The sequence below is a fragment of the Fukomys damarensis genome, unplaced genomic scaffold (genome assembly GCF_012274545.1).
Source record: "Fukomys damarensis isolate Sample0158 unplaced genomic scaffold, DMR_v1.0_HiC HiC_scaffold_22, whole genome shotgun sequence".
Classification (NCBI taxonomy): Eukaryota; Metazoa; Chordata; class Mammalia; order Rodentia; family Bathyergidae; genus Fukomys; species Fukomys damarensis.
Window position 1 is genome coordinate 27329840 of NW_022900934.1, and position 12869 is coordinate 27342708.

Genomic DNA, 12869 nt, shown 5'->3' on the forward strand with positions numbered 1-12869 from the left:
TCAAAAACTATATCCCAATTCTATCAACTACTGTTTCCTATTAACTTTGGGGGGGATATATTAAAACTGATACTGGTCCTAATCATATTCTGCAAAGTGTGGGAGCCCGGCCATGGCCCTCTAGGAGTTTGACATTTAAAAGGAAACTTCTTCACCTGTACACTCAAGGCATTGATACAATCTATGTAACATTTGTTACTTTTCTAGGACTCTGCTTTTTAAACTTGTTGCTGCAATGGAAGAAACTCAAAGAGACAGCTATAGATCTGATATTCTTTGTAAAGTCAGAAAATCCGGTCTTTGCATAAAAGATACAAATAGTTGCTTGGTGCTTCCTGTTGATGTGAACCTATAAAAGGAGCTGTTTCTGTGAAATAAATCAGACTTCTCTTGGTCTCCACTCAGGCTTGAGTGTTCTTTCCTTTCTCAATCCTCACTCCCCAAATCAGGCGTGTTCGTGTGGTGACGGCTGGACCTCCACAGCAAAGCAGTCTAACTTCTGCATGAAATATTTAAATGTTCTTTATAGGATAACTTAGAAGGTAAAACTGGCACTGAGGATAGATGTCTCAGCATTACCAAATACAATCTATAACATTTGTTACTTTTCTAGGACTCTGCTTTTTAAACTTGTTGCTGCAATGGAAGAAACTCAAAGAGACAGCTATAGATCTGATATTCTTTGTAAAGTCAGAAAATCCGGTCTTTGCATAAAAGATACAAATAGTTGCTTGGTGCTTCCTGTTGATGTGAACCTATAAAAGGAGCTGTTTCTGTGAAATAAATCAGACTTCTCTTGGTCTCCACTCAGGCTTGAGTGTTCTTTCCTTTCTCAATCCTCACTCCCCAAATCAGGCGTGTTCGTGTGGTGACGGCTGGACCTCCACAGCAAAGCAGTCTAACTTCTGCATGAAATATTTAAATGTTCTTTATAGGATAACTTAGAAGGTAAAACTGGCACTGAGGATAGATGTCTCAGCATTACCAAACTATTTATCCTTTCTACAGAAGACATTATTAGTAAGAGCAGTACTTTCCTACAGTAGCTTTCTCATGGCTCAAGCAGGGATAGAGGCCAAGAGTACAAACTGTTAGTCTAACTCAAGTGATAAAACAGGAAAGGAATAATGACTTTTCTCATATATATTCAACGTTAACTTAGTGTTCCAAAACATTTGAGGGACCTTATGTACTAATCAGTAGACCCATGAACATCTCAAAGATACACTTGATTCCATTCAACTGTAAAATGCAGTAAGGCTGGGGATTTGGTTCCACTGCTGATGTGGCAAACTCAAGGGCCCAAGTTTGATCACCAGTACAAAAAAAAAAAAAAGCTGCAATTTTTCAGTTTGCTTAATAAAAACTGGTATTAGAAGTCATACATATTAACTGACCCAATTAAATGAGGGAAATTAGTAAATTAAAATTAAGGCTGAGGGGAACCTATTAAAATTTTAGACATGATTTCTATCATTTTATCAAATCAAAGCAGATGTCTTCCCTTTTAATCTTTTTGTCTTCCCTCTCTAAAATTCTTAAAGTATTAGCTGATTCTGTTTACGGTATGTTTAATTTAAAACGTATTGAGCTTTCAAGTGGTAATCTGAGAAGGCCATTAGTACCTATGCAGTTTGCAGTTTTCTGGTTGAGAATCCATAGCCCTTCATCTAATCATTAGTAAACACCAACCAGAAAAATGAGGAAAAAAACTTTTTTTTTTGAGATGGAGTCTTCTACTGTAGGTCAGGCTGGCCTTAACTAGCAGTACACCTAGGTGTGGTGGCACAATCTGTAACTACAATACTTAAAGAGGCTGAGGCAAGAGGATCACCTTGAGTTCAAGGCCAGCCTGAACTACATAGAGACCCTGTCACCAAAAAAAGGTCCAATCTAGCCCACCAAGGCAACATAGCAAGACCCTATCTCCAAAGCAACAAATAAACAACAAAAAAAGAAATGCGGTTGTGTGTGTGGAGTTGTTATTCCTAAAAACTGTCAACTAGCAACGTCATAAAAGACAAAGGCAGGATAAAGAGATATAGAATCATGACAACTAAATGCGATACCTTACTTACTTCAGACTATCCTTACTGACAAAACCGGAATTTAAATGGAAGACTAAAGTATTGTACAAATGGACAAACAGCATAAAATCATATAGCTAAGAAAATCTCTCTTCCTAAGAAAATTGCCTGAATCACAGGTAAAAATAGGCGATAATGTACATAATGTATCCTTAAACTAAATGTTCAGGAAAAACATGTGCCCACATATATGTACATGTGTCTATACAGTGTACACTCAAGAACAGACACACAAATGATAAAACAAAAGGAGTAATAGGTAAATCTAGGCTAAGAGGTAGATACAGATGTCCTTTGTTCTATACTCATTTATATATTTGTTGAAACATTAAAAAATTATATTAAAATATACATAACATGAAATTTACTGTTTTAGGGCCGGGGATTTATGTCAGTGGTGCTACTGCCTATCTTGCAAGCACAAGGTCCCAAGTTTGATGCCCAGTACCATTTAAAAAAAAAAAAAAATTTACTATTTTAAGCACATTTAAGTGTATAGTTCAGCGGCACTGAATACATTCACATTCTTGTGCAACTATCACTAAACAATCTAGTTCTAGAAATCTTCACTCCCCACATTTGCCCACTTAGATTCACAATTGTATCCTATGTCTTCTGTAGTTTACTATTATAGGTAGCTTCCACATGTGTAATAAAATGACAATTTGTCCTTTTACACTTGGCCTATTTAATGTATTGAAGATTCATCCATTTTGTAATATGTCAAAATTTCATTCCTTTTTAAGACTGAATAAAATTCTACTTTATAGCTGGGTGTGGTGGCACATGCCTGTAATCCCAGCACTCAGGAGGCTGAGGCAGGAGGATGGCTGTGGGTTAGAGACCACCCTGGGCTACAGAGTGAGTTCCAGGTCAGTCTGAATTACACAGTGAGACCCTGTCTCAAAAATTAAAAAAAAAAATTTTTTTAACTTATGTATAACCACAATTTGATTATCCATCCATTTGTTGAGAGATGTCCACCCATTAGCTATTGTGAATAATGCTGCTATGACAAAGGATATGTTCAAATATCTGGTTATGATCCTACCTTCAATTTTTCCAAGTCAGAACTGCTGACTCATAATCCTATGTTGAATTTTTGAGGAATCACCATCTTGTGCTCCTAAAACAGCTATTTTATATTCTTACCAAATAGTATATAAGGGCAGTAATTTCTCCTAATAGATGTGAAGTAGTATTTTACTGATTATGATTCTAACTTGTATATCCCTAATGACTAGGGATGTTGAACATCTTTTCCTATATTCATTAGCCATTTGTATGTCTTCTTTGCAGAAATGACTATTCAAGTCTTTTTCTTTTTGGGTACCGGGGATTGAACTCGGGTCCTTGAACTTTCAAGGCAGGCCACCAAACCGCTGAGCTAAATCCCCGGCCCTGACTATTCAAGTCTTTTGCTCATTTTGTTGTCTACACTTTTGGTGTCACCTCTATACTAATTTTTTTTTTTTTGGTACCAGGGATTGAATTTGGGACCTGGCACTTGCAAGGCAGGCAGCAGAACCACTGAGCTAAATCCTGGCCTACTAATTTTTGTCTTTATGTAAGTTTGAAATTATGTCCAATAAAAATTTAAAACAATAAATATAAGAAAACTGACATCCAAAAGGGAAGTTTAGCCAAAACACATTAGGTATTTAAAAGAAATGAGCAAAAACTAAGTTTCTGTTAGCATCTTACGACAGTGATCTTTTCTGTCACATAAACTATTTACACAATAATACACCTGTAGGTATTTATTATGTGCTGATAGTGCTTTGTAAGGATTATTTCATTTAATCCTCAGTGGTGAGGAAGTTGCCATTATCTCTATTTTACAAATGAGACTGAGATAGAGATTAAGGAACCTGCCAATGGAAACAGAGGAACTAAGATTTCCACCTCCTTAGCGGGGCTAAAAACAGATAACCATGTTTACCTTCTAGGTTTGTCATTAGAACTCAGTGTTAATAAAATCTGCTTATTTCGAAGCTCTAAGAGAGAACTGTGTCATTCCAAGATTTTATTTAAACTGGAACTTGGATACTATACTAAGAGAAATAAGCCAGATAGCCCATAGCTTAGGGGTGTAATACTTTTAGAGAAATAACAAGAGACTGGAATTGGGGGAAGGTGTTAACACTATATCCCTTAAACGTGACATAGTGGTATCAATGCTCTTGCCTCCAAATATTCATGAGAACAAAAGATGTGTTTATGAATTCTCCCACCCAAGAAACTCTTTTAACTTCAGGATCCTATGAATGTAAGCTCATTTAAATAGCCAGAGACCAAGTCATGCAAGTACTAGGGAAGAAAACAGGTCCTTTTTCTTACAATTTTTCTTCCCAAAGACATAGTATCACCTGGGCTACAGAATTACTAACTTTTTCTATGACAACTATAGGTGAACTGACAGCAGCAAAATGAGTAAATAAAAGTTGTGTGTACATATAAAAACAGCAGGAGTATAAACAACAGTATTAAACCAACTGTTCCCAAGAACTTAGAACTTTTGATTCTAAACTTTTAAATTCTCAACTTAAGAGAAACAGTATCTTTCTCTTAAGCTGATATATACTTTTATAGGCATTCTACCCTTCTGGTTGATAACCATCTGTGGTTCTCAAAACCTTTCCCTAAGAGCTTAAGAAATTTGTAAAATCAACATACATTTACTAAGTGGGACTAAAAAGACGCACTAGGGTGACAATACAAGTAGCTCAGAGTCATGGATCCAAATCTTGGACTGACTATAGGACCTCAGCTGGGCTTTTCTCAGTTTTGGTTAATCTCATAACCTGTCCAACTATACTTGAAGACTGAAGTGAAGATCAAATAAGATGATTTTTGCGGAAAGAGTTTAGAAACATCAAACACATATAAATTAGAGTTAGATGATTGCTATGTCTTAGCTCCATAGTGAAAATGATTAAGCAGAAACTTATCTTTAAAAGATTGGAACCTGCTTGGTGTGGTGGCACACACCTGTAGTCCCAGCACTTGGGAGGCTGAGGCGGAAGGATCTCTTCGAGTTGGAGGCCAGCCTGGTCTACATAGTGAGTTGAAGGCCAGCCTGAACTACATAGTGAGACCCTGTCTGAAAAACAAGCAAACAAACAAACAAACAAACAAAAATTGGGAACTGTGCTTAATCCCAGCCTCCAAGGACTAACTCATTGGAGATGAAATGGATACCTCTTTGAAAACCATGTAATTCAAGTCCAAAATATTCCCCAACTCCTTTTCACCACTCCATATATCTATCCATTTCATACATTCTTATCACCCACTCTCCCTCTACTCTCCTAAGGCCTTGAAATTCTGTGTGATGATCAGAGTAAGACTAACTACTAATAAAACTCTTGAGATTTGCAAATACTTGTCTGAACGATGTTTGCAGCTCTGGATTTCATCAGCTGGGACCTAATTTATAAGCCGATGGATTTGATGCTTCACTGGGAGAACAAGTAGCTGTTTTACAGCACACCCCCCCCCACAAATGCTCAACTCTACTGCCATGCATACCAAATAATATGTTTACACTAAAAGAAATTCACATGAATTTCAAATGGTTGGCCTTCATTAATTACATGGGGAGAATAAAGCAGGGTTCCTGAGCCATGAGTGGCTCTGCAACTTCAGATAAATAAAAAACTGGAACAAAAGAATGAAAATAAACAGGGTGTGTGAAAAAATATCCATCAAAGACAATTATTACTTTATTCAAATACAGTATTGCACTTGTACCTCTATAAATACGATGTATATTCCACATGCAGTGTGAAACCCAAAGACAGCCTACATTTGAGTTTGGTTCTTTCATATATTTTCCTTCCTTAATCATTCATATTCTCAAGTTCTTTATATAAATTGACACTGTGCCAGGCATAGTAGCACAAGCCTGTAATCCTGGCACTTGGGTGGCTGAGGCAGGAGGACTGACACAAGTTCAGGGTGCGTTCAAGGCTAGCGTGAACTACATAGTGAGACCTTGTCTCAAAAGACAACCCCCCCAACAACAACAACAAAAAACGCATAATGCACCTAATACATTGTAAATGATAAGCAAAAAGCTGTCACACATTACTGTTTAGGGAATAAGTCTGTACAAGTTCAGTACAGATGCAACTTGTTTTTCTGAATACCATTATTTTCAATCTATGTATAACCTATAGATACAAAAGGCCAAATTATAGTGAGCAAGAAAGGCAGACAGAGAGAAAATTAAAGATTTATCTGTAGACTAATAATGGAAATCCACTTAAGTTTTAAGCAGAAAAGCAACCCACGTGAACATTTAAAAAATCTTTTTTTTTTTTTTTTTTTTTTTTGGTACTGGGGATTGAACTCGGGTCCTTGCATTTGCAAAGCAGGCCACTGAACCGGTGAGCTAAATCCCCGGCCCAAAAACACTTTAGTTAGATGTGGGACAGGATTTAGGGGTTATAATCTAATCTGTGGAATAAAATTTATAGTGTAAAATCAAGAGTTGCAAGTGGACTGGAAAATATGCTAAGAAGTGAGAGGTGACTCTGATTTCTGGCCTGATAGATTGCTGACATCATTCATAAGGATAGAAAAAATTCTGGAAGAGGACTCATGCCAAGTTTTGGACTTAGGGTTAAAATGGCTTTAAAACATTCAAAAGGAATTCTGAACAGGCAGTTATATATTGCAAGTCTGGAGCTAAAAAGGATTCTCAGCTTTAAATACCTACTTCTCTCAACAGTTCTACGAAACTAGCTTCATTTTTCATGACCTACAAATAAGAAAACAGCCTAAGTAAATTCTATAGCTTGACAACAAACACCAAATTCTGATAGAATTGGGAATTAAAGTCAAATTCTTCAAGCCTTTCACTCCTATAAAACTTACTATTTCTTATTTTTTGTTTGTTGTTACTAGAAAACAAACCAGGGCCCTACAATTCCAGCCCTTTTTACTTATTTTGAGACAGGGTCTTGCTAAATCACAGAATTACCCAGGCTGAGCTTGAATTTAAGGTCTCCCTGCCTGAGTCTGCCACAGTGCTGAATTATAGGCATGTGTAACTATTCCCAAATTTATTACTTTCTACAAATACATACATGCACTCACAAATCCTCAAATTTTACTTTCTGCATTGGACCTTCAACTCCCTTTAAAAGTCAAGACCTACATACATATGATACATATATGTGTACATATATACATATTATATGCATATACAATACATATGTGTATATATATTTTGTTTGTTTTTTGAGACAGGGTCTCATTATGCAGCCCAGGCTGGCCTTGAATTCACAGCAATCCTCCTGCCTCGGCCTCCCAAGTACTAGGATAAAACCCATATCTGATATAACCTTTTAAACTTGTAGTACCTGGGCTAAGGTTTTGCACTTTGTGATATTTTTAGTATTTGATCAAATTAATGTGGGTTTATACTTAAAGTGAGATGAAAATAAATCTGTCATCAAAATACAATGTCACTTAACACCAGATCATATACAAAACTGAAATGGAAAAAAAAGCTAATAATGAGGGAGTTGCTCCCCTTGCTTTCTTTCTCCCAAAAGCTTCTTCTATTAAACTGCTGAGCAAAACACTGGGTCCAGTGAACCCATTCCTTACTTTTCTAAATTTCTGTAAATTTGCACTGTAGTGTAATAGTAGCTGGCATCTCAATACCTTTCCCTGAGGGATACAAGAAGCAATCTGTTGTTACCCTCTTGGTTTGATGAATGGTAAGGTGTGTGCATATATACACAAGTGACAAAATGGGATTTTGGTTTTGTGTGTTGCTCTTTTTTTGGTACCAGGGATCGAACTTGCGCCCTTGAGTTTGCAAGGCAGGTATCAGAACCTGAGCTAAATTCCTGGCCCTGGTTTGTGTATCTTTACCCAAGCATCACAGAGGATCCAATAGACCCACATCACTGCAGGATTTGTTAAAAAAGTTTTGCTTTTATTTTTCTGGTAGAAGTAGCCCAACTGAGTACAACAGCATATGGAAAACCAGGTTTGCAAGTTTTGGAGGAGGTCAAAAGCAAATCATCAGATTACTCATGCATGGATGATGATGATCCAGTATGGTAAAATATATGTCTTCATAACAGAAGAGTGGTGTGAATGTATGATGATGATGATGATGATGATGATGTCAATGACAATGACTTTGACATTGGCCACATGAGCCAAAGTTCAGTGAAACAGAGCAAGAGTCAACTGAAAGAGATAGATACAGGGAACACAAGCTTCCTTGATTCAGAATGCAAAAGCAGCAATGCAAGTGCATATTTAACTAGTCATATTGCAAAATGGCCATGCAATCAGATAGAACCATCCAATTTTGAACTAGGTCTGAAAATATAGTGAGAGCCTTGGCAAGGGTGAAACATACTGGACAGAACACCAACACTGCCATTCAGTGTTAAAAATAAGATGAAATGCTACAAGGTGCTGTGAAATACTAAGGCTGAAATGCAAATAAAATGTTCTGTATGCACCAACAGCCATATTAAAAAATGTACTTATTATGCCACCTCACTAGCTGAGCTGAAAGCATTTATAGGTCTGCTGTACTTGGCAAGGATTTCTCGTGGTAATCACAGGAATGTAAAAGACTTATGGAAAAGTGATGAGTCAAAATACAGCCTAAAAATTTATGCCCTTGTAGATGTGAGGACTTATTATGCTTTCAGTTTAGACATTTATCCTAGAACTTAGTCATCAGGTCCTCATTTCATATAATAATAAATTGAATAATGTTGTGAATAGACTTGTTGCTACCATCTGCCAAACTAACTGGAATGTGACATTCTATAACTGGTTTATCAGATTCCAACTGATGTTACATTTGCTAACAGAGCACAAGTTGACCAGCACAGGAACTGTATGCAGGAACAAAGCAGAAATTCCAAATGGAATGGTGCAATTTCAAAACAGAGAATTGCATAGTGCAATCTGTGGATTTCAGACTTACATTGATCTTGCAGACTTTAGATTTTTTTTCCTTTGGTACTAGGGATCAAACTCAGGACCTTATGCTTGCTAGGCAGGTGGAGCACTGCTGAGCTACATCCCTTGCCCTACACTGGCCTTATGTATGGCAAAGAAAAACAAACTGGTACTGCTGATGCTAACAATGCACCATGATGGAAATACTAATAGGGAAACCTTGACAAAATGGAAGCTTGAGATGGAAACTTTCTACAACAAAACCAAAGATGGAGAAGTTGATCAATTATGCAGCAACTGTGATGTAACTTGAAACACAAAACAATGGCCAATGGTTGTGTTTTACTCAATCTAAAAAATGTGTGGCATTAATAGCTTGGTAATCTACCAAGAGAATAACAAGTGTAAAATATCATGGAGAAATTTTCTTCTTTTTCTTTTTGGTACTGGGGATCGAACTCAAGCCCTTGTACTTGTGAGACAGGTGGCACCGCTACTGAGCCAGATCCCTGGCCTGAGAAATCTTAAGAGGATTGGGACTGGGACTTCATAAGAGATCATTTACAGTAAAAGAAAAACAAAATGTTTCTGCCCAGGGAACTATTTAAAAAAAAATTGTGGAGCACACTGTGTGAGCTGACAGGTGAAAAGGCAGGCACAGCATCACAAAGACCTACAAGAACAGGAAACCCCTAAAGATGTCAACTGTGCCCTCTAAGAAAGGACAGGAAAACAAAAATATTTCAGTGTAAGCAATAGTTATATATGGAACGTCCAGTTGTCATGTATAAGGACTGTCTTAGATTGACACTGAATCAAAGATTATTATTATTCTTATTTATTTATCAGCATGGAGGATCGAACTGAGGACCTTGTGCTTGCCAGGCAGGTACAGCATCACTGAGCTACACCCCTGGCCTAAAGAAAAGATTATTTCTGTGGTAGGAATTTGTTTGTATTTACATTGTAGTTCCCATACGTTTTTATTTCTGAGGTTATCTTTCAGGTTTTATAAGCAAGTAAACAGCTGCTGTAAAAATGGTGATGTCTAGTCTAAGCATTCATTATATATTTGATATTTTATTTTATTGCTATTTTATTTCCCTGCTAAGTGTATGTTGTACAATACAGTAAGATGCTCCTGACAAAACAGGAGAAGAGAGAACTGACAAGAATGGTCTGCCACAAAGGAAACAAAAGCTAGGCACATGTGCTGTCAGTGTGAGATGTGCACATGGAACATACAGTTGTCATATATGAAGAATGCCTTAGGTACAACAGCTGAAGGAAAGCTTATTTTTGTTGTAGAGTTCTACTGGTATTTTCATTGTAGTTCATAAAGGAATTTTAGATGCTACCTTTTAGGTTTTGTAAGCACATACACAGCTGATGTGAAAATGTTGATGTCTATTCTAAATGCACAATACATACCAAGAATATTTTACTGATATTTTAGGTTCCTGTTAACTATACAGTGTAAAACAATAAACTCCCAACAAAACAGCAAGACCAGTAAGATGTCAAGTATGTGCTACAAAAAGGCCAGAAAAGCAAAACATGTGCTGTAAGTGTAGTGATAGGTGTGTATGGAACATGTTGTTATGTGTGCAGAGAGCCTTAGGTATGATAAGTGAAGATTGGGGGACGGGGGGTAAAGTGCTACTGGTATTTTCATTCAAGAAATTATTTGTGTTGTTCTTTGTTAGACTTTGCCAAAAAAGTCAATGTTGAAAATTTTGATGCTTTTAAAGTATTCAATAAATATTTAAAATTCAATACTTTATTTTGTGATTATTTTTTCCTATTGAGTACTCACTGTTTAATAATGAAACTTGGGGCCGGGGATTTAGCTCAGCGGTTCGGGGGCCTGAGTTCAATCCCTGGTACCCACAAAAAAAAAAAAAAAAAAAAAAAAAAAAAAAAAAACAAAAAAAAAAAAAAAAAAAAAAAAAAGAAAGAAAGAAACTCATAAAATTATTAAAAACTCATCAATAGAAATATTTTAAAGAACAAATGCGGGTCCACACTTATGCATCTTTATGACAAAATTAGTGCTATGTTCCGTTGGATAACAAGAACTACAATTAAGACTTATTTTTTTCATCCCTAATAATTCAAGTAAGGCAATACTGGAAATTTTAATTTTTGCAATTTGAGGGAGGGGGTACTGAAGATTATTGAATCCAGGGGCTTGGCACTGAGCTACATCTCCAGTTCTACCCCCTTTTCTTTTCTTTTTTTTTTTCTTTTTTATTGAGGCTATTGGTACAATCTAGGTATACAAATAGTTACATTCACCATTGGGATTCTGTACCTTTACATAATAGGTCCTGATTCTCATTTTTCCCCTTGTCCCTGTCCTCCCTCCACCCCCTCCTCCCCTCCCCATTTACAAACACTTTATTTCCATTTTTTCAGTTTCTCATATTTTTTTCCTCTCCCTTATTACCTTTCCCCCACCCTTCCCACTTTCCTTACACCTTTAGCCCTTTACTTCCTATTTCATATTATTAATTGTCTCATTAGGATCCTGTGTACTATTATAGTTTTTCACACCAAAGAAACTATTCATATTTTCAGGTAAAAAAATCTCTGTATGAACATTAAAAATAGGGAATCCTAAAATAAAACTAAAAATTAAAGTAAAAGAGAAAAGGCAATGATGTAACATCAAACTAATCCTTAATTCTGGAGATGAAAATGGTCCCTGAACATATTTAAATTACTTCTTGCTCTTGTAGTCTTATCTTACTCTTTTTTTCATTATGTAGAGAATACTTTATTAAAAATCTCTGTATGAACATTAAAAATAGGGAATCCTAAAATAAAACTAAAAATTAAAGTAAAAGAGAAAAGGCAATGATGTAACATCAAACTAATCCTTAATTCTGGAGATGAAAATGGTCCCTGAACATATTTAAATTACTTCTTGCTCTTGTAGTCTTATCTTACTCTTTTTTTCATTATGTAGAGAATACTTTATTAGTTTCTGTAATCAAACCCAAGTAGATATGACCTTACATATTTAGTACAATGTGTTACCCCTGTACACATGGAAAAAAATAAAATAAAATAAATTAACAATTCTAGACGAATATGGTTGTCCATTTCTGTACAATGCCAAGTCAACACAGTAAATTGGGATGACTTTTTCCAAAGTTGGCAGCACCGTTAAAGTTTCCCAAAATTCAATTTATATGCGTGTGTGTGTGTATACATACATATGTGTATATATACACATATATGTATATATATGTATATGTGTGTGTGTGTGTGTGTGTGTATATATATATATATGACTAATAATAGTATGTTAAGCATCGATAGCAGCAACAGCTTTTCCAGGTTCTGCAGTCTTCTGAACAAAATTATAGACATTCAGCACATTCCATTAAAACAAAAAACAAAAAACAAAAAAAAAACAAAGAAAAGAATAATATCCAGGCAACAGCCAAGTTCTGTTGCTGCTGTGGTACCTGACACCATTTTTTCTATTAGCCTCTTAATCATTATCTGGAAAGAGAACATTCTAGAGTAATATCTTTAAATGTAGCTCTGATAAAGCACGGTCTCTACTATGTACCATAAAGCAGGTACTAGACATTTTACATTCATAGAGGTACGATACAGTACTGTCCTACAACAATAATACTAGATTCAGTTTTGGTTTGAAATTTACTTTGTCTGATGGTACCTGACCATTTTTTCTATTAGCCTCTTAATCATTATCTGGAAAGAGAACATTCTAGAGTAATATCTTTAAATGTAGCTCTGATAAAGCACGGTCTCTACTATGTACCATAAAGCAGGTACTAGACATTTTACATTTTTATAGAG

At 35.9% G+C, this 12869-nt stretch overlaps 1 protein-coding gene across 3 annotated transcripts in view; it reads right to left on the reverse strand.

Annotated features, from left to right (window-relative positions):
• Csnk2a1 (casein kinase 2 alpha 1) overlaps positions 1-12869 on the reverse strand; it is a 69823-nt gene that overhangs the window by 33731 nt on the left and 23223 nt on the right. The window lies entirely within an intron of this gene.